This window comes from Drosophila willistoni, unplaced genomic scaffold (assembly GCF_018902025.1).
Source record: "Drosophila willistoni isolate 14030-0811.24 unplaced genomic scaffold, UCI_dwil_1.1 Seg307, whole genome shotgun sequence".
Classification (NCBI taxonomy): domain Eukaryota; kingdom Metazoa; phylum Arthropoda; class Insecta; order Diptera; family Drosophilidae; genus Drosophila; species Drosophila willistoni.
This window is the reverse complement of record NW_025814261.1, coordinates 23,170-44,686: the sequence shown is the minus strand read 5'-3', so window position 1 is coordinate 44,686 and position 21,517 is coordinate 23,170. Positions and strand designations below refer to the sequence as shown.

General features: G+C 36.4%; 2 pseudogenes; one reads left to right on the top strand and one right to left on the bottom strand.

The window, feature by feature from the left end:
* Positions 1 to 872: 872 nt before the first annotated feature.
* Positions 873 to 3,522, top strand: LOC124461302 (annotated as a pseudogene).
* Positions 3,523 to 3,719: 197 nt separating this feature from the next.
* On the bottom strand, positions 3,720 to 4,671 carry LOC26529167 (annotated as a pseudogene).
* Positions 4,672 to 21,517: the final 16,846 nt, after the last annotated feature.

The window sequence follows — 21,517 nt, the reverse complement described above, 5'->3', positions numbered from 1 at the left end:
TGGATAAACTATTTTCAGTTAGTTGAACGAATATATAATGAACAGTATTCAACTTTATTTGCAAGATATTAAAACTTTATTCCGAATATTTAAACAACAAATTTAAGAAGTTATTTAGAGAATTTTTGAACTTTTATGTTATTCCTATCTAAATCTAAATTAAACTCATTTGTTTTCAGTCTAAAATAACGGTTAAATTGATCGAATAGAAACACTAAAAGCATAGGCAAATAACTTTAGATATTTCTTAAAGAGTATACCAAACTTTAAGTATTAAAGATTAACAACTATTTTGTGTTTTGTTTTGTTTGTTTCACTTGTTTTTGTACTTTAATGCAGCAATTTCCCAGTTTACAGTGTGTAAACGATGGAACATTTCTTATAATGCTTATAAACGTTTGCCGTTTATTTAAATAGACTGGCATTAGCAATTGTAATTTGTGGAGGTCCAAGCTCAGACTGAGTGCCGTCCATTTCATAATTTCTGGGGAATAACAATAAGCCATTACATAATATTCAAGAAAGAGAGAGAGTAAAAGAGCTAGAGGTAGAAATGTGCGAAATATTGGCCAAAATTCAGAGACCAAGTGCCGGGTTATGAGACGTGTGCACAGTTCGTTACATTGCGTCCAAATGCCAGAAGAGCGGGAGGCTTGAATCGCTTTGGCGTTGATGTACTACAATTTCCGTTATTGGGCCATGGCGTCGACCCAACTGGTCGCTTTTCATGTGCGAAATGTGAATGAAAATCTGAATGAATGTTATATTTTGAGCGAAAATTGAGTTTGTTGTTATATAACAAGACAGTCTCTCGGCCAGAGCTCTATATAACTAGATGGTCACCCGGCCAACGTGCTTAGTTAAACTAAATCATGTCGCCGCTAAATACCGCATTGTTGTTCCTGGCATTTGTGAATATAAAAGCCATTACAGGCTCGGATCTATACCAAGTGAGCTCGGAGGATCTAAAACATTTTAAACAATGCGTACGGGGAGCTCAACGTCCAAAATTCTGTGAATGCCTTGGGCGGTCTGCTTTAAGTTTAATACAACGCTTCGATGAGCGCGAGAATGTGAGTTTTGTTGATGATTTTGTGGCTGTGAGAAGTGAAATGGCAGCTGGCAGGTCGTTGGAAAATGTGCTAGACACAGATCCGGTCGATTTCCGTGGCATATTGGAGAATGCCGGTGCGGTGATGGGTCAACGTAGCCTGGAATGGCATATGGATGGACTTTATCCTGGTTTAATGTTTAAAATAGGACCCACTGCCGATGCCAATAGTGTGGCTGAATTCGTGCTAGCAGATGGAGGGGCCAGGATGAGCGACAATTTGGTTTTGAGGATCCCACGGCAGGTATGATGACTATTATCTATGTTTACGTTTTCGAAATGTAACTTCCCATACTTGTAGGTCGTCTACTGGCTAAACAATATATGTTACCATTTCTGTTGGGCTTAAAGTTCAATTTGGTTGCCTTGGTGCCACTGCTATTTGCTGCAATATGTTTGCTGCTCAAGAAATCCCTTTTCCTGGTCAAAATGGCTGTCTATGTCAGTAGCTTTTTGGGTCTCGGTGGAATCCTGGGATCGGCAGGATTTGGCGGCGGTGGCTTTGGTGGTGGCGGCAGCTTTGGCAGTTTCAGCGGTGGCAACTTTGGCGGGGCATTTGGTGGACATCGACCTTTTGGCCATTTTCCGGGCAAAACTACAGTCTATGGTCATGGCGATGAGCTGCATCATCAGTAAGACGTTCATGAGCCTACTCCACCATATAAACGCAGTGAGCGTAAAGTTCGATTTGATCAACCACGAGAGGCATCGCAGCCTTCTCCCATGGCTACCAAGCGTCCTTTTGAAGATCGCTTCTATGATTATGAAAATCAACGCAGACAAACAATTAAATTACTCGCTGAAGTGGAGGACACTGCTGGCTCTGCAGAGAGTCTGATGCGAAATTTCCAGAGCCCCAGCAGCAGTTTACCCAGCGGAATGAATGGCTGGCAAGTTGTGGATGTCAGATCACTTTAGTTTAAAATTAAAAAATAGTTCTACTTAATTATAATTAGTCAAAGTTTGGCAAACGTTTTGAGCGCTTTCCAAAAACTGAAAGTTTACTTATGCAAAACTTTTTGTGGCTGAACTCCAAGTTCAGCGGACCGCAGATAGACCGAAAAATAGACAAAGTTTTCTTATTTGATTCCTATCAAGAGCGCTTGAGAGTGTCGCGCTTTGACAAACATGTTAATTATTAGCCCAAAATCAAATGCATGTTCCCCCATTTTGGGGTAGCCCTTATAAATACTGAGCTGAAAAAGTGTCTGGGGTTTATTTGAAGTTTATAGTTCGTTGCGTGTGTTTGCCTGTGTGTATTCCCCCGGAGAATATGTGGCGTCGTATGTTGTTCTTACAGTGCGCCGTGCTGGGTAGCAATGCCTTGGTGTATAGTACTTCCAGTCCTTCTGCTACCACCGCCTCCAAATGGAGTCCCCACAGTCTGGGCAGACTTATTGCCCACTGTCTGGTTGGCTTAGAGGTGTGGAAGTGTTTGGGATTCGAGAGTGAACGCCTGTTGGATGACGCGGCGCGCGACAATAGCACATGGCAGGTTAATGACTATCTGAGTTTTGAGGCTCTGGCAAATGGTAATGACAGCGAGAGTCGAGCTCTCAGTGAAACAGGACTGGAGGGTAAATTGCTGCAATTGTTCCAGGGACGAGCTTTGCGTCTACAAATGCCCAGGCAATTGAGCATTTCCAATGCCATTGATGACTTTGGCAGTGAACTGGGTCTCGATCAAGGTACGAACGCTTTCATCATAGATGATAAAGTCGATAGAATTATAGCAGGATTGGGTAGTTTTGTGCATGCAACCGACACCGATACAGATACAGATAAAGATAAAGATAAGAAAAGAAGAAGAAGAAAAAGAAAAAGAAGAATAAGAAAGATAAAGATAAAAAGAAGAAGAAAAAAGACAAGAATAAAAGAAAAGTAAAAACTGTTCCAAAAAAACAGGTCGCAAGAAGAAGGACAAAGATAAGCACATGGCCATGATGGGCGGCATGATCATGATGGCCACACTCGCACAAATGTTCCTTGGCAAGGTGATACTGATAGCTGGATCCGCCTTCATCATGGCCAAAATAGCCCTCGTCATATCGCTGCTGGTGAGTAAAGCCAAATTGAAATTATTTTGGCACCCATCGATAGGTTAGATCAAGTCATTGGCCCTACGCATCTCTTTCCAGGATAGTCTAAAAAAGGGCACGACTGGTCACAGTGGTAGCTCCGATCACGTCATCATAGCGGGCGGACATAGCCATGAGAGCGGCTGGCATCGTAGCATGCCCACACATGGTCACAGTTCTGCCCAACAAATCGAACAAATCGAAGAGCCATCCCATGATCTGGATCACGATCAGGCATACTATGCCTATGAGGCCGAACCCTTGGATCGTCGCCAATTCGCACAACTACAGCGCCCGCAAACTACAACAGCAACAACTCATGGTTTTCTCTAGCTTTTTATGTATTTTGTGTGTTTTATTTATAATAACTATGATAACTAAACTTAAACTGGAGGGCTGTCCTGGACGACTATCCTTGATAATGTCGGCGGTTAGCCAAGAAGTGTAAATACAATTGCAGTTAGATTGAAGCTAAGCAAAATATTTGATCTTTAATTTTCCATTGCCTAGCCCATGATGTGTCCATGGGCTTATCGCGATACTTTGGCGGAAGTTAAACCGGCGGTAGCCACACCACCAGATTGTGGCATCCATGCCTGGTAAGCCTTATCCTGCATCATCATTTCGTCGTCTATGCTGCGATGATAGGAACCACCATCATGGCCACCGCCACCACTGTCATACTCTCCTTGATGGCTGGACGAATAGGTGTGACTCTGCTGCACTAGCGGATGCTTAACAATTTCGTAGGTGGTCTTTTCGCCGCCATCGTTTTCTAACAAGCTTCTTGAGGCCAATGATGGCGCTAATGATAAGAGCAATTTTGCCCACAATCAGAGCCTTGCCAGCCACAATGGCAATCGAGTGATAGGCCATCTTTAAAATGGCTGTTTTCAGCAGTACAGCCGCAATGAAGGGTCCCAGATACTTTTTGTCATCTTTCTTCTTGCGTCCATCTCCTGCACCGTTTGCCGCCAATTCACTGGGCAGAAAATAGCCCATTAGGGACTGCAACCAGTTCTGACTATTACGCTCGCCGTAGATGAGCAGCCGTGGAAGATTAACCTGCCTCTGATGACTGTGCACAAATCCAAGGAAACGTTCCAGCAGCAAGGCATCGAGACTCTTACTAGACATATGCTCCAAATCACGGTTATTCAATTGACTCTCCGATATGCTGGAGCGTCCGGTACGTGAATCTTGGGCAGCATTTTCACGTCTCACTAGACTAACACCATCCACAATGCTGAGTTGCTGCACTTTGAGAGCGCGGCCCAACAGACGTGCCCCTTGTAGCTTGCAGCACCCGAAAATATCATCACTATCTACACACTGGCCATAAATGTGGCGCACTGTTCTCAAGAGACCGCTCTCTCCGGTGCCGCCAGTGAAATTGGAGTTAAGTTCAAGCGCCCAGCTTGGACGATGGGCATAAATTGCAACCAGAAGCAGGGCCACGGGTAAACCCAGACGCGTGACCATTTTGAGTATATCGTTTAAGCTATCCTTTTGTTCTCTAATCCTCTTTCGTCGCACTGCACTTTCTTTCGCTCTCACTAGGCGTTGATCTAACTGCAAACTCACTTGGCCAACTGATCTTGTGCGCCCGTTTGGCTAACAAATTTATACACTTTAGCTCGCCACAATTAGCCAGGCAGCCGTTGCATCCAGCTGAGGATGAAGCTAGTGAAGTTAAACATGGTGGCTATTTAGAGCGTAATATGCATGATAAGTGCAGCTCCAGCTACAACCACATCTCAAGTCGACGCAAAGCTTCGTTGCAGATTTAGTGCAATTACCAGCATAGGCCGCCAGCCACCCAGCCAACCAGCCAGCCAGAGCCTAGCCAATTTCTTTGCTTATTGCCGTAATTAGTAAATCTTTGCAATTATTTCAATTTTTTCCAAACAACTCTATGGCTCCAGGCTGGCTTAATGATATTTTCTACCAGCGGCAGCTACATCGAAACTCGACACCCACTTTCATTCGGCAAACTGAGAAATCCTGGCGAGAGCTTAAAACTCAAGATAGCAGCTTCTTTATTTCTCACTTATTTTAATCTTATGCGAATTATTTTGTGGCTTTAATATGAGCACGCAAAGATAGAAAATGAAATTAAATGCCAAGTTGGTGAAATTTATACAAAAGAAAAATCAAATAAAAATAATTCTTCTCTTTTTTACGACAAATTTTCATTGGCTTAATTTGACAAGGGCAAACAATTTGTTTTTTATAGTAAATTATACACTTGAATTTCTCTATAACATTTTAATTGCCTCGAATGCTTTTGTTACGAATGAAAATTGAAAAAGTATGCAATTTTTTGCCCAATTGCTTTTTATCAATTTTAAAATGTGAATTATTTGTGCATTCCATGAATACTCTTTAAACATTAGTCTATTGAAAATAAAGTTTTTACAGTTTAAGTGCCACAAAAAGTTTGCTTTTTGTTTGACTCTTCTAAAGTGCCATCGAAGGTTTATTTAATGACTTTACCTTGTTAATTACTTTCCAAAAAGTCATTATTATTCATTAAGTACAGGTCAATAAATATCATTTAAGGACATTGAGGTGACATCAGTTCAATGAACTCTACTTTTCAAACTGAAGTAGTAATTATGTTTGATTTATGCACCTCAAGTGACCTCTTTTGCCTTGTGTGTGATTGAATTGAATAATGTAGATTAATTAACCTTAATTCCAATTTAATTTACCTAAATGTGATTAATTCTCTTTGGCCGGAAATGATATTCAGCGTTTTCCACCACGTTCATCATCCAACTGGTTTCATAAATATTAAAGCATACTTTCGGACAGCACATGAAAATGAGCGAATAACACAGTTTCATAGCCAACTCTTTTCATTCAGTGTAGCAGCAGCAGCTTGGCGCGAAGCATGCATAATTAATGTTTGGCGCTTTTCATTTATGAAATATTAATAAAAAAAGCATGGCTGGCGGTGAAACTAATGATGGGATTTACAAGCTTTATCTTGCCCCAACATGCCATGGATATGGGATAACACGAAAAGGTGTAAAAGATGAGTACACCGTATCTACAATTTATGTATTTTCTAGCGGGAAAGTGCACAAAAAAAACACAAAAACAAAAATTTGCATGAAATTTTACAGCGTGCATTGCCTTGTTCTATTTATGGATATATTTGAGACACGTAAAGGTAAACCACACATAGAAAAAGATGGGTGGATGGATAATTTTGGTTAAATGGGATACTCGAACACTTGCTGTAGCATAATCTAGCAGCGATAATTTATGATAATGCACGTTTAGCTCACACGCAATGTTGTGCTTTTGAGCCAGGCCATCATCTAATGGGCGGCAGCGGCAACCAATTTGCAATAATTGGCATTTGTGTTAACACAAGGCAAATAAAAACAAAATGCTTTGGCAGTCGACCCCAAACGATCTGCGGATCGATGAAACGAAACGAAAGACTTAAGCAACGAACCTGACAAGATCACCAAGCACATGAAAACTTTTACCCAGCGCGAGTGATGCCATTAGCAACACTTCCCATAACAGCCGACCCAAGAGGTCTACACTCCACATTAATGTAAACATAAACAATACCATTCCATTAAACATAGAGTGTCACAAGATAAGTGACAGAGTCCCTAAACATAGAGTGTCACAAGATAAGTGACAGTTTCCCTAAACATAGAGTGTCACAAGAAAAGTGACCAGAAGAAAACATTATAAACACTTAGATGTAAGCCAAACCAGAATATGATTTGATTCAATAAAGCAGTCTTGATTTAACACTCAACCAGAACAGACTCAATCTTAATTGGCGCAGTCGGTACTCGAGTTCACAGCTAAAATATTGTGGAAACTTTGAACGCAATCAAAGATAACGAAACAATATAATACTGTGGAAAACAAAACATTTAGTGACAAAATAAAATATATATATTGTGGAAACTTTGGAGAAAATCTAAGCCAACGAAACAATATAATATTATAAAACATTTTGTGACAAATAACGAAACAATAGAATATTGTAAAAACACTTTGTGAAAACAAACAGAATTATTGTGGAAACTTAAAAAAAAAAAAAAGTTAACGAAACAATAAAACATACACCATTAAAATGGCACAAATTAACGAAATACAACAATGCATTCAAATGCTAACATCAATAATAATATCCAATCAAGAGATGCATTCTAATCCAACAACAAGGGAGAGAAACAGCATCGAGAAGGAAACAAGGTACTTGCCGGTGTTCACTGGACAGGAGGGAACGTTACATGGTTTCATTTCGGCAGTCAACCAAATCATGGAGGAGTATGATGATAACGACCAGGTCTTCACTGTTATATTCAACACCAAAATTCAAGGTCAGGCTAGAACTATGCTTAATATTAACCCCCTACATCTTGGGCTGATTGCAAAACTCGTCTTCGACATCATTATCGCCCAAGAACGGATCAAATGGGTCTAACCAGAAAAATTAATAACTTAAGTGTAACTACCGTTCGAGATCTTGATTTTAAAGTAAGAGCAATTGTTGAGGAAATTACTGATTTTTCGGTCTTTGAAAACAATAGCAGAAGGAGATCAGAAGGGGATCACTTAACCAATACTAACACTATAGTTCATAGCATAAAAACTACTACAGACCAACCTATTAATTCAAAACTCTATCGGTCTCCCCAAAATATGAAGAAGAAATAAAGAAACAAATAATTTATATGGAAAACAATGGAATTATAAGAAAAAGCAAAAGCAAATATAGTTCTCCAATATGTGTCATACCTAAAAAAAGAGATAGCTCTGGAATTCAAAAGTATCGTATTTGTGTAGACTATAGGCGTTTAAACCAAGTAACCGTTCCAGATAAGTATCCAATACCTATCATGGACGCTGTATTAGACAAACTCGGTAAAGCCCAATATTTTACTACATTAGATTTAGCAAAAGGCTATCACCAAATTTTAATGGCAGAAGAAGATATAGAGAAAACAGCATTCATTTCACCAATGGGTTTATATGAATATGTTAGAATGCCTTTTGGGTTAAAAAATGCCCCAGCCACATTTCAACGTTTAATGAATGAAATACTGAGGGATTATATAAACAAAAGTTGTGTTGTATACATGGACGATATTTTGATATTTTCAACAACACTTGAGGAACATAAGATTGCTCTAGAAAACATTTTCAAAATACTTAGAAAGCATAACTTAAAAATTCAACCAGACAAATGTTCCTTCATGAAACAATATACTGAATATTTAGGACACATTCTCACAAAGGAAGGGATTAAACCCAATCCACATAAAATAGAAGCAATAAAAGCAATGCAGCTACCTAAAACAGAAAAGCAATTGAAAGGATTTCTGGGTATGACAGGATTTTACAGAAAATTTATTAAGGACTATTCCAAAATAGCTTACCCAATGATCAGATATTTACAAAAAGGCACACAAATTAATACAAATGACCCACAGTTTATAGATGCCTTTGAAAACCTTAAAACACTTATAAGCTCACATCCAATCTTAAAATATCCAGAGTTTGATAAACCATTTACCATTACAACAGATGCCAGTGACTTCGCAATAGGTGCAGTATTGTCTCAACAAGGGCAACCAGTTGCATTCCTTTCAAGAACTCTAAATAAACACGAAAAAAACTACAGTACAATTGATAAAGAATTTTTATCCATTATACATGCAGTAAACTATTTTAGACACTATGTGATAGGTAATAAATTCCAAATTATAACAGATCATGCTCCGATAAAATATCTAAACGCAAAATACAAAGGGAAAGAAATGACAGCAAGACACCAAAGATGGATTTTAAAATTACAAGAATTCGATTATGACATAATATATTTGAAAGGAAAAGACAATAAAGTGGCAGATTTTTTAAGTAGACAGGAAACAGCTGAACTAATAAACAAGGATAAAACAAATGAGTCAAACTTTGAACTATCAGATACACAGCATTCAGCAGAGGAAGGAGGATTTACAAATTTCTATATAAAAGACGATATTGTAAACAAATATAAAACTCAGATAATAGTAACTTATACAACAACGGACAATATTAATATTCAGCATGGTAGAAAAATAATAGAAGTAAGCCCAGCAGAAACAGAAATTGAAATCGAAATCAAAATGCAAAATAATATAAATAAAGGAACAGTAGGAATTTTTTCAGAAGTTCCAGACTCAGAATATTATAAGATACAATGTATCTTAATGAACATTTTTTCACACTGTAATAATATAAAATTTTTTAAATGTACTAAGAGAGCTCAGGAAATTTCAAGCGAGGAAGAGTTACACAAACAAATAGCTATTTACCACACCAAAGATTCATTACATAGCGGAATAAATGAAGCTTTTAATTCGTTAAAGAACAAAATATATTTTCCAAAGCTAAGAGACCATATTCAGTTGATAATTTCAAATTGTAAAAAATGTAAGGAAATTAAATATGACAGAAAACCAATCAAACCTAAGTTTCAATTCACAGAAACACCGGATGTCAAAAATCAAATTATACATTTGGACATATTTCATATAAAACACAAATCGTTTGTTACAATCATAGACAAGCTCACAAAATTCGCAGTCGCTTATAATATAACAGATAGAAACTGGAAAACTAAAATGGAAATTATGATTGAACACTTTGCCAAATTCAATAAGCCACATAAAATAATAATGGATAATGAATTTAGATCAGAACAGATAAAACAATACTTAAACCAAGAACAAATAGAAATCCATTATACAAAGCCAAATTCACATACAGGAAATGCAGACATAGAAAGACTACATTCTACTCTCATTGAAATAATAGCAGGAATAGATGATGATTTATCAATTTCATCCAAAATGCAATTAGCAATAACAGCTTATAATAACCGTTATCACTCTACAATAAAATGTACACCAAATTATGCAAAAAACATAGAAGATGAGGAAAAACTAAAAAACACTATTATCAAACACAAAGAAAAAATTTTAAGCAAACAAAATAAAACAAGAGAAGATTATGAGGAGGAAAGACAGGAAGGACCAATTAAAAACTATAAACGAGTTAGGCATAAGGATGAACCTTATTTTAAAATTACAACATTAAATAATATTCATCCATGTAATATAAAAAGACCGTCAAAGCAGGAAAAAATTAATTTCCAACAAAAGACAGATTGACATCTTTGAAACAAAAATTTTTTTTCTTATCCTCAGATTTTCATAATTTTTTATGTTATAATGTGTGTTCAAGGCAGATTACAAATTGAACCAATTCAATCAAATGCAGGATATGCACCTATACAAACTTATTCCACGGAAATAGTTAATGAAACAGTAATTATACTACACATTATTAATATCGACCCTTTAAATAATATAATGAATCAAATGGAGACAAACATTAAAAATTTTAACATCACAGGAAAAAAGGAGCTATTAGCCGAAATAAATCTAATTAGAGCTAAAATAAAATCCATAACCCCAAACAACAGAATAAAAAGAGGAATGTTAAATATTGTAGGAACAACATACAAATGGCTTTTTGGAATTATGGACGATGAAGATAGAACAGATATTTTAGACCACCTTAACAATATTGACCAAAACAACCATAATATTATACAAGACATGAACCAACAAATTGTTATAAATACACATTTTAATAAAACAATACACAACTTAGCAGAAACAATTAAACAAGACAGAACAATAATCAAGGACATACTTACAAGCATGGACAATCAAAATCAAGAAATAGAAATGAAAATACTTCATAATGACCAAATGGGAAAATTAAAAAATATAGAATTCAAAATAAATTATATTCAGGAAAACATAGCATCAGCAAAAAATAATATAATCGTACCAGAAATTTTATCAGAAGAGGAAATAAATAAATTTGACATTGATTTTTATAAATTAAAGCTAATCCGTATGGGCATTTTAAAATATAAGAATAATTGCATCATAATCGCAATTAAAATCCCAAAATCATTTATAACCATAGATGTTAAGTTAATTATTCCTATACCAAATATAGATTATATACAAATAGACCAAGAAAATCAGTTAATTGCAGAAATAAATAATAAAACATTTACATATGAACCCAACAAAATTTTAAAAGAATTAAAATTAAGTAAAAGTTGTACCATTAATAATAATTGCAAATTTATATTCAACAATATAACGAGTATTGAAGAAATTGACGATGATACAATTATAATCAAAAATGCCAAGAATACAAAAATATATCAAAATTGCGATAAAAGAAATATTATACTTAATGGAAGTAACTTAATTCAATTCGGTAACTGTAAAATTCAAATTCTAAATGAAATATTTTTTAACGAAAAAACAGAATTTCACGAAAAATTTTTTTATCCAACAGAACTATTGAATCAAACCTATAAAAACACAATAAACTTTGATCATGTAACAATAGATAATTTTGACAATTTAAAAGAAATCACAGAACTTAAATACGAAAAGAAAATGACAAATGGCATATTTTTAACACTTTTTATTATTATTATTATATGTTTATCCATTTATATACATATATACTGTAAAAAGAAAAATATAAACTCTAATGTAAACAGAATTCAGGAGAATTCATACTCTCAGAGGGGAGGAGTTATGCCATTAGCAACACTTCCCATAACAGCCGACCCAAGAGGTCTACACTCCACATTAATGTAAACATAAACAATACCATTCCATTAAACATAGAGTGTCACAAGATAAGTGACAGAGTCCCTAAACATAGAGTGTCACAAGATAAGTGACAGTTTCCCTAAACATAGAGTGTCACAAGAAAAGTGACCAGAAGAAAACATTATAAACACTTAGATGTAAGCCAAACCAGAATATGATTTGATTCAATAAAGCAGTCTTGATTTAACACTCAACCAGAACAGACTCAATCTTAATTCGCGCAGGCGAATTATTCAGCCTTTGTTTTTCTTCTTGTTTTTTCTTCTCTTTTCTTTTCTTTTCGGGGCTTTTCAACTCAATGAGGCAGAATACGCTATTCGTGTAGGTTGTGCACAGGCTTGGGAATATTTTCGCTTGATCATTTGCTCGTTGTTCGGCAGCAGCGGTAGTTATTGCGGTAGACAATTGCATAAAACAAGAAAACCGAAAAGGAAAAAACTCTATTTTTTTTCGTTTTTGGGTTAGCAAATTTTTTCACTTTCACTTTGACTGTTGACAACTGTAGGTCCTCCGCCAACAGCAACAACAACAACAACAACAACAACAACAACAACAACAACAACAACAACAACAACAACAACAACAACAACAACAATAACTACTAGACGACCCAATGCGTGTGCCCGGGCACAGGTTGAGATTTCTTCAGCTAACCCCTGCTTTCCACCCACTTCGAATCGAAATTAAACGCTTCAGGAAAATTACGTTTATCTCTGACCCCCAAAACAACCGATGATGAACTCCACTATCACCACAATGGGTATTTGGTATGGAGTATGGAAAGCCAGACACCATACCGTGACTACCTGGCTAAAAGAAAATGACTGACTAACTGACTGACTGACTGACTGAAGTTGGCTGAACCGAAGATGAACATCTTGACTTGAATTTATTGTATGCTTACCACCATTTGGGACTTGTCTTAAGCATTTTTCTAAATTATGCATTTGTTTGTTTTTCCTCTTTTGCGCAAGTCAACTCAATTTCATGTAAAAATCCCCAAAAAAATAAAATCCAACATCCCATCACAAATCTCTTTCGAGTGAAAAAAAAACAAAATTTATACAACAAATTTCAATTTCAATTTGCCCTCGGCTGCCTTTAAGGAACTCGCGCCACATTCCACCATTTGTTATTTTATTTATTTTAACTTGGCCAAAAATTTTGTTGCTCTGTATTTGTTTGTTGTCAAAAATTATTTGTGGCACCCCCTGCTGGTGTCTGATTGCCCCAAGGGGCGTCTTTGTCATAGACGTTTTGATGCTGTTGTTGTTATAGCATATTTTGTATTATTATACCCTTGCAAAAAGGGTATATTAATTTTGGTCAGAAGTGTGCAACGCATAGAAGGAAACATTTCCGACCATATAAAGTATATATATTCTTGATCAGCACGACGAGACGAGTTCAAATAGCCATGTCCGTCCGTCCGTCCGTCCGTCCGTCCGTCCGTCCGTCCGTCCGTCCGTCCGTCCGTCCGTCTGGATCAACGCAAACTCCTCCTAGACCGTAAGAGCTACAGAGCTGAAATTTTGCATGTAGGCTTGTATATACTGCAGGCGTTGTATATCTCGGATTCAGCCGGATCGGATCACTATATCATATAGCTCCCATACAAATGGCAAAGTCACGAACAGTGACTTTTCTCAATAACTTCGTTATTTTCTGAGCTATTGTCGTGAAATTTAATATTGGTGAGTTAATTACACATATAACCGACTATGCAAAATTTGATCAAGATCGGGTGACTATATCATATAGCTCCCATAGGAACGATCTTTCGAAAACAGTGACTTTTGTCAATAACTTCGTCACTTTTGACGCGATTGCTTTCAAATTAAATATTTGTTAGTTTAATGTATCTGTTAATCAATATCTTCGTTATTTCCTATGCTAAGATTTCAGCCGTTCTTTTTAGCTTAAACGTTTTTCCACTTTGATGGCTATAGGTAAGGAAAGAGCTACCAAAAATGTTGCAAGGGTATACAAACTTTGACGCGGTCGAAGTTAGCCCCGGCCCTCTGGTTTTTCTTTATTTTTTTATAAATATAAATAAATCGCAACATAATTCAATTTCGTGCATAACAGTCAATTATGGCAATGTGCCTTAAGAATACGTTTTAAATTTCACCAAAAACAAAAAAATAATAATATAAAATAAAAGGAAAAATTTATATGCATAGATAAGTATGTATATGGAAATATTGGTATATCATACATTTTTGTGGTGAAATTTAAATCGCCATCTAAATGTGTGTGTTTGTGTATATCTCACATAGGCAATGTAAAGTTCAATGTTAAATGTCAATCATGATGGCCAAATATTAGCCTGTTGCCTGGAAAACTCTTTGTCTATGATTGTCTGCGTATGCTCATCAATCAACATGCCAGGCAATGGCAACAGCCAACAGCAACCGCCGGCGACGATGGCAACTTTGACATTGCCTTGAAGAAAGTGAAGACCAAGTCAAAGTCAAAACCAAAACTTGAGTCAAGTGAATTTTTGCACCGCATCTCAACTGAATTTAATGCCCAGGCATTGTCACTCCAGGCCCAGAGACTTTTCTCATTGCGCACATTCACATACATACACTACATACACACAAATACGATGTCATGCTGTCAGAGAGATAGACAAAATTTCATTTCACCGTGCTCATAATAACGATTTTTGCTACATTTTCCTCTAGCAGCAAGCAAGCTGCTTGTGGTAGTTGGTTTTTGGGATTGTCACAATTATTATGAATGAGTATTTTCCCAGCCAGCATCTGCCTCGGACAGCTATTAAATCCCTGGCCAGAAAATCCTCACTTGACGAATCTTTGCAAATAAATTACAATTTGAATTTGCAATTCTGAAAGGGTGAGGATAAAGGTTTTTGCTATCTACAAGTTGAGGTCGCTGGGCGGTTGCTGATAAATGACTAAAACCTAACAATTGGCGCCGACACGTCGACTTGTGATACCTTTTTCGGCCCTAAACATTGTGATACCCAGCAGCGCAATTTGAAAGAGATCCATTGATTACACATTATGGCAAATAATAGAACAATATGGCCAATCTCAAACCAAACCACTAATCTGTTGACAATGTAATGAAATTCTATTCACTCTAAAGTCATCTAATTAACAAGTTCCTACGGTGCCTGTCCATTTTGAGATAAGACATATTGAGTTAGAATTTAACTAACTCAAGACATATGGAAAATCAATAAGAGTATGGGAAATAATGCACCAATATTGCCCTCTATAATCCCAAGCGAAACCACTAATCTGTCTATTCATTCTAAAGGCGTTTAATTAACAACTTCTTAATATGCCTGCCCATCTTGAGATAAAAGTTATTGAATTATTAATACATAGACATATGCATAGCAAAACGAATAAAGGCAATGCATACCCGTCAAGTTCCCTATTATTTTTTACGTTTTTGCAAATATTTAGTTTTATTTTTAGTTAATTGTTGATTTTTTGCGACCTTTTATTGTTAAATGTATGTTTTGCCGGCTCGAGGTCAAATTTTCTTTTGTGAATAAAACAAAATAATAATATTTTGTGTTGTTCTTTTCCGATATATTTCGACCACTCATCGGTGGTCGTCTTCAGGGCAACTATAAAAACATTTAATTGTGATTAACTTTAACATAACATAATATAACAACAAGAAACACCTACTTATTTTTACACGTCCGCACACTGTGACGTGGAGCTACACACTGACTTGTCCCTAATAAATGCCTGTATAAATGCGCGCAGTTGTCTGTATCTACCTTATAATTAAGTCTTATATTTGTCGGTGTATTTATTATGTGCAGCATCTCCAAAGTATAACGTTTGTTGTAATGTTGTTCTTGGTCTATTATGTTTACTTCGTCAAAATTTGGGGAATGTCCACTGGCAGCACAGTGGGCCATAAGTGCTGTTTTTTGTATATTGGAGTGTTGCCGAAGTTTATAGTCAGATCTATGTTGTGATAGTCTAGTTTTTAGCCTCGATTTGGTTGTCCCTATATACATTTTATCACAGCTTTCTTCGTTTGTCCCGTTGCACGGTATTTTATATACTACGTTACTCTTGTCCATTGTATCAATCTTGCTTTTTGTCCTGTTGAAAATACTCCGTAGCGTGTTGTTGGGTTTATGTGCTATCTGTATTTGTTCTTTGTCATAGCAATCCGAGTTTGCCAATCTTTCCGACAGTTGTGGAACATATGTGACAGACATAAAGCGTTTTGTCGAAACCTCTTTATTGGTTTTCTTATTGTTGGATTTTAGTAAAGTCCTTATGGTGTAGTTTGGAAAGTCATTAGCCTTTAAAATTCGTCGTATTTCTTTCTTCGTTTCTTCGTGAAAAATTGGGTCCGATATGTTGAGCATCCGTTGTATACAACCTCTTGCTGTATTCATTATCATCGACTTCGGATGTTTGGAGTTGAAGTTGATGATTCGTCCTGATGATGTTGGCTTTTTGTACCATTTTAATTTTAGCTCGTTTCCTCGTCTGTGTATTGATGCGTCTAGATATGTCAATTTGTTGTCATTTTCTAACTCTATTGTAAACTTTATGTTTCTGTCAAATGAATTTAGGTTGTCAAGTGTGTTTTGGATCTCGTCTTCTTTAATTATGGCAAAAAGGTCATCTACATATTTCGTCATAACTCTAGGTGGTCGCTGTAGTGTTCTCATCATTTTGTCCAAGAGTTCTTCCATAATTATATCGGCTATTATTGGTGATGCTGGTGAGCCCATAGGCATTCCTTTTAGTTGTGTGTATATCTTGTCCTTGTATTTAAAATATCTGTTCTCTTGTATACAAAAACGTACTATTTCCATGAATGTTGATTTTGGAATGTTAGTGTGCGCTTTTATTTTTATCCACTTTTCCCTAATATTGTCAAGTGCCAATTCTATCGGAATACTTGGAAAAAGGGAGACTACGTCAAATGATATCAATCGTTCATCATCGCAAATATATGTGTCATTGATCCTTGTCTTAAATTCTGAGGCGTTCTTTACGTTGTATGTTGAGTCTGCTGTTATATTTTTTAATATGTTGACTATGTATTTACATAGTCCGTATGATGGAGAACCAATTGATGAGCAGATTGGTCTCAATGGCGTACCTTCTTTATGAATTTTAGGTAATCCATATATTCTTGGTGGAATTGATGTGTTTGTTATAAGCTTATTTCGTTCGGTCCGTGAAATAAGTTCTTGTTTGTATAATTTTTCCACCAATTCGTTGTTTCTGGTCTGTAGTCTTCTTGTTGTTATATTATGTTATGTTAAAGTTAATCACAATTAAATGTTTTTATAGTTGCCCTGAAGACGACCACCGATGAGTGGTCGAAATATATCGGAAAAGAACAACACAAAATATTATTATTTTGTTTTATTCACAAAAGAAAATTTGACCTCGAGCCGGCAAAACATACATTTATTTATTTTTAGTTTTTTTGTTTTTTGGGGGTTTTGTCTAGAGTTCAATGCACTAGGAGGAGGCAATCGGCTGCCTGCCCACTGATGATAAATTGAAACAACTGGCAAACGTGACAACGACCGAAAAAGTGAAAGCATCTGCAACAGTGAAAATGTCCGCCAAGGAAGAGGCCAAGGCAACCTTTACCATGGCCAAGTGGAAATGGTTAGACAGACAAAACTTTTTTGGTTTTCTACCACAATATTGCAGAGTTCATTGCACATTTTGGTGCATGTAAATATGCCAAGTGAGATCAAGATATCTTTCAGATAACTTTTAGCCAACTGCCAATAGGCAGAGACGATGAATTTTTTTTTTTTTGGTTTTTTTTCTTTGCAAAGACTCAACTCAACTCAAATCATTTGACAGATACTTGGGATTTGAAGCCACAATGTGTGATTTGTGTGATTTTAATTACTATTCTTAAAGATTTGATTACTTGCATTAAATGGACAGCCCCAAACCATTGAGGTTGCGTACTCGACCATTACGCACTTTCGCGTTGTAATTGGCGACACATGAGAATTTAATTACAAGACACGCACATGTGTGCAAGGCGACTGGTCAATGGTCAGCGTCGTCTGGCCAAATGGTAGGGGGCAGTGGTTTGGGGGCAGGTCATCATGCGCCTATTGTCTGGGGGTTCAGAGGCGCCGTAGAAAGCGAAAAGCCGCACATCATAAATATTAGCGGTTAAATGAAAAAAATATATGTACATACATACACATATAAAATAAAATGAGAAAATGCGCCTTTACAACTCTATCGAGGAGAAAAGCCAAATGGAGTATGTGTGCATCAGTCATTGAACACCACAAAACCATAACCATATTTAACTTTAACGATTTTAACCCAAAAACTAAGAAAATTATTCGCAATGTTTTCAAAACATTTCATGGCCATAAAAAGCTTGGATAATGCCAATTGAATCTCAGAAGTAATATCTCCCATTTTTTTATACCCTTGCAAAAAGGGTATATTAATTTTGGTCAGAAGTGTGCAACGCATATAAGGAAGCATCTCCGACCATATAAAGTATATATATTCTTGATCAGCACGACGAGACGAGTTCAAATAGCCATGTCCGTCCGTCTGTCTGGATCAACGCAAACTCCTCCTAGACCGTAAGAACTACAGAGCTGAAATTTTGCATGTAGGCTTGTATATACTGCAGGCGTTCTATATCTCGGATTCAGCCGGATCGGATCACTATATCATATAGCTCCCACTTTTCTTAATAACTTCGTTATTTTCTGAGCTATTGTCGTAAAATTTAATATTGGTAAGTTAATTACACATATAAACGACTATGCCAAATTTGATCATGATCGGGTGACTATATCATATAGCTCCCATAGGAACTGTCTTTCGAAAAGAGTGACTTTTGTCAATTACTTCGTTACTTTTGAAGCAATTGTCATAAAAATTTATATTTCTCAGTTTAGCATAACTATTAATGATTGTGCAAATTTGATTAAGATCGGGCGACTAATCATATAGCTCCCATAGGAACAATCGGTGGAAAACAGTGACTTTGATCAATAACTTCGTTATTTCCTAAGCCGTTCTTTTGCGAATATTAGACCTTTTACTCAAAAAACTTGCAAGAGTATACAAACTTTGACGCGGTCAAAGTTAGCCCCGGCCCTCTGGTTTTTTATTAAACCAATTTTATTATTACTATTACCTTATATTGTAGGGCAAATAACTTTTTGCTTATGCCTGTAAGGTCAATTCATTAGAGCAGGACTGTCCAATCAGAGTCTTAAGTGCAGAGGTCTAAACCTTTCTAAAAACTGTTTATTAGAAATTAAAATTTAATTTAATTAAATCAACCAACAATATATGTCTTAGCAAATGACACAATTCCAGTATACTTTTTCCTTCAAAAAAGAAACAGGCATAAATCTAATCTAATTAAAATATTACAAGAGGTCATTAAATAAAGGAAAACAACTTAAAATCTTTATACAAAGTTGGCTAAAATTTTGTCTAGTTATATTTTGTCACGAGCCATTCAACAGGTGGAAAACTGTGAAAAACATAAGTGAGTTTTCTCGAAAAAAAAAGGAACGTTTAAATAAATTGTCTGCAGATTAAATAAAAAATGGGAAAATGGAAAAATTGGCTTGTGATGACCGTCTTGGTCGTCGTTGTCGAGTGCCACAGGGATGAGCTGCCACTACCCCACCGCTTGTTTGGGTTGTCCGCTTTAAGTCGACAGCTTATCGCCACTGTCAGTTGATCCCATATAAAAGCTAATTAGCGTGAGATTTGTGTTCACACGCTTTTTTGCGGCCAACTTTGATAAATGCCAATGTGGCATCAGCAATAAAAAGCTATAAAAACAACAACAAAGCGCCAACAAACATTAAAAAGAAAAATGTGGAAAATATTAAATTTTTACTTTCTTTTTGGTTTCAAGGGTGCGTGGCTGATCCTGTGGAAATTGCAATTTTTATTGCAAGCAAATGCTTAGGAATGGACACGCCCGCATGAAATAGAAAGTTAAATGCTAAGAAATGATCAAGTTGAGGTTCTAAGCAGAAAACCGAAAGTTAATTGGCCACAACTTTAACCCGTCAAAGGTATTTGGCCCTCCACTTAGTCTCTGTTTTTCTCCACCTGCCACGGTGTGGTAGAATTTAGAACAAAACATTTCGTTTTTACTTTCTCTGCTGCTTCTGCTAGTAAAATGAGTAATTTCACACACACATAAAAACCGCAACAACAACATGATGATATTGTTGTTGTTGTTTATTAAAACGCAATTCTTTTTTTAATTTTGTCGACGGTGCCGCAAAGTAAATGTTTTTCTTATTGCTCATTGTTGCCTTTCATGCCGACGACTTCAACCGCAAAGTGAAACAATAAAATTGTGAAAAAAATAATTTTCTTTTTGGGCTTGGAAAGAGAGAAAAGTGCAAGGCCCAGAGCCACGAGAGTTAACAATGACGTGACCACGATACGATGGATGATGAGTGCCATGGCCGACTTCACGCCTCCCGCTGTTGATCTCCTATGGAGGAGCGACAATGCAGCAACTTCAGTTTGTTTGGCCTTGCCCACGGTAAGCGCATCGGCATCCACAGGGAAATACGAACTGACGCCCAGGTGAATGCAGACAATTGAAATTGTTTCACATGCATTCGAGCAGCAGCCTCTGAGATACATATGGGCGTTTGATATGGATACATCTGTGTATGTACAAGCACACTGAAATGCATTAATGCTACATGTTGGAACGAAGTGTTGGCGGCTACCGATGCGGATGTTTTCAGATTATATTACTTCCAGCTGCACCCGCAATGACAAGACAGCAAGTCATGACATGAAGTCATGAAGGGAGTGTGAAAACAGAAGAAAAGCTTACTCAGGCTTACTCGATGTCCGTGCCAATGGACACCAGGTGGGGTATTAGATATTCACAAACAATGATGAAAAGGCTAATAATATTGCTTGTTCAAATGCCAATTTGGCTCTGACACATAATGGATGAAGGAAGAAACAATTGATAGGTACAAGTAAATAGAATTATCTACGGAATATCAATCTTAAAAATGTATACAATTAATTTTCATAGAGTTGTAATTCTCATTCACAAGGCAATATCTTTTATGACATCTATTTTTTTATATGGCCCATTATTTGCTCGTTATTTCAGAAAAATAAAACAATCAAATGAAAGTGGAACAAATTCAAACTAAACGACTTAAATACCTTTACTGGCATTGAAATTGAGATACCCTTTGTCAAAAATTCCAATACCAAGTTTACTTCTAAATTTCATTTCACTCTTTTAGAAGTTTGATCTACGTAAATTAAAGATTCCTAATTTTGCTCTATTATCAGTCTATTGACAAAAAACCACAAAACTCCATCGTTGAATTCGCATTAAAAGCCAATAAATGAAAAGAGAATGAGCCCAAGTAATGTGAATAACATTAGTTAGCACTTTATTTTCTTTAGTCGGTACTCATAAAATAAAATAGACATGACCAAAAACCGGAAGCTGTTGGCAACAAGAAGCACTTATAGTAATTCGTACTTAAACTGTCCATGCAAATCAAAGACCCTGGCCCTAGCCATTGGGCCCATCGTGGGTCAGTGAAAGTG